The 2268-nt window shown below is 37.7% G+C and overlaps 1 non-coding gene across 1 annotated transcript; it reads left to right on the plus strand.

Annotated features, from left to right (window-relative positions):
• Window positions 1–340: 340 nt before the first annotated feature.
• On the plus strand, window positions 341–473 carry LOC126012538 (small nucleolar RNA SNORA51). Its single transcript, XR_007496996.1, has one exon. It is a non-coding gene; the product is annotated as a small nucleolar RNA SNORA51 (small nucleolar RNA).
• Window positions 474–2268: the final 1795 nt, after the last annotated feature.

Raw genomic sequence — 2268 nt, forward strand, 5'->3', positions numbered from 1 at the left:
ACCCCCCACTGTTTCCCCCTCAATTTGAGAGGCGGAACAAGATGGTTCCAGTTATGTGGGTCTGTTATGAAGAAGAGAAAAAATAAAAAAAAATAGAGAAGGACTGGAGAGTCCAGCTCCTGACATGAAGTTCAACACAGAGATCGTTTAGTGCAGTCACAGAAATAATTACACTGAGAACTATCATAACAAAATGTGACTGAATGAGGGAAGTAGAAAGCCTGTCTAGAGTACAGGTCTGTGTGGGGTGGGAAGGAAGGACACTTGGGATATTGGTCATGGGAATGTTGCACTAGTGAAGGATTTTATATATATTAAATAATTAAAAAAGAAAAGAAAAGGCCTCCCAATTCTTACCACAGCCTGTGTTCTTTACACTGGCTGTATAGAAAGAGGAGGTACAGTAAATGCACCCCATATACACCTCAACCCAGGCCATTTGCCTGGTCTGTATTGTGCATTGGGGGACAATAGTCTAGAAGAGAGAGTGTATGGGGTCAGAATTTAGAGGAAACCAGATTCAGTTGAATATAAATGTGACTAATTTATGGGAAGGAAGAGTAGATTTAATAGGACAAGTTTGGAGTGGCTGTTCAAAGCCACTATGTTCAAATTTACTATGTTTGTGAAATAATTTTATGTGTTTGTTTGTTTGTTTGTTTTGAGCTACCCCCAGCAGTGCTCCTGGTTGTGCTCAGAAATCACTCCTGGCAGGTTCAGGTACCATACAGGATGCTGGGGCTCAAACCTGGGTCAATGCGTGCAAGATATGCTGTGCTATCGCTTGGGACTCACCTACATGGATCTTTCTTAAGCCCAAGACTCTGGTGTAATTCAAATCTCATCAAATCTATTCCATATTTCAAACTGCAGTAACTTTCCAACAGTAGAAAAGTTTTGCTCTAATGATTAATTTTTCATGTTTGTATTAAAAGATTGCTTTCATAGGCTACACACACATATACACACACACAAAACCACATTCAAGTTTAACTTCATATAAACTATCTTCTTCCAGTCCTGATGCGAATATCACTATTTTTAGTTCAGGTACATTACAAACAAAATTAACATTTGGTGCCTCATGTTTAGAATAGTCTCAGTGTCTATGAGAGCTCAATGAGCTGAGGTTCTGCTTTACCTGGAGGAGGCCCAACTTCTATCTCTCATACCAGAAGGTTCCATTAGCATCACTAAAAGTACAGCTCCTGAGCACTGAGTGAGGAGTAACTCCTCAGCAGGTGTGGTCCCACTCCAAGAACAAGAAAGGTCCATTTACACATAACTTCTTTATTCAGCAACATTAAAACTTTATATAACTGGAAGGCAAAATTATGCAAGGAAAACAATTATAAGCTATTTTACAACCTTTTGGCTATAAGGAATAATTCGTACTATTCTCAAAAGAATAAAAATCTCTAAAGCTTAAAAAAAAACCAGTAAGTAGGGTTGTACATGGCTGACTGGGATTCAATCCCTGACACCATATATAATTTCCTGAGTCTGCCCAAAGTCCAGCTGTGATCCCTGAGCACAGAGGTAAAGTAAGCCTTGCACACGACTGGGTGTATCCCCCAAACCTAAACCAAAAGAAAAGTGCATTTTTCTGCTTATTTCATAAAAATAAATATTATCATATGCGTTAAATCAAAAAATATATGTATAAATATTAAAATAAAAAATGAATAGAACAGGGCAGAAATCATACAAGCAAAAATGGGCGGAGTCCTTCTAGAGGCTACAAATATTAATTTTAGAGAAGAATAGGAAAAAGGAAGAGAAACACAACTACAATATAGAAGAAAAAATCAAAAAAAAAATCCAAAATCACCTCAGCAATAAAGACAACCACCACACAACACCCACGGACTTTCACTAAAAAGAAAACAAAGTACACAAAGTAAAAACAACAACAGCAGCAACATTAACAACACCTCCCCAAATTATTTTGTGCTGCTTTTTTTTTCTTTCTGCATAGGAACAGTATATATTGGGGAAATTAGATAGGGAATTCCCTTGGCCTAAGAGTTACAGGGTTTCTCCATCCTTGAAGTATGCTGTCATGGGAATAACTACAGACTCAATCCTTGTTCATTTATTCTCCCCTAGGTCTTTTTGTGGTGTATGGAAAACTTCTCTTCCATCATGGTTGATAAAATCAGATCTCTGTATCTGGAGATCTTGGTATCTGGACAGGTCAGAGAGTAGAGCCTATGACGAAGTCTTTCTTAACATTTGTAGAAGTTCTATTCCATTACTGTTGTTTTA

Source organism: Suncus etruscus, chromosome 6 (genome assembly GCF_024139225.1).
Source record: "Suncus etruscus isolate mSunEtr1 chromosome 6, mSunEtr1.pri.cur, whole genome shotgun sequence".
In the NCBI taxonomy this organism is placed as follows: Eukaryota; Metazoa; Chordata; class Mammalia; order Eulipotyphla; family Soricidae; genus Suncus; species Suncus etruscus.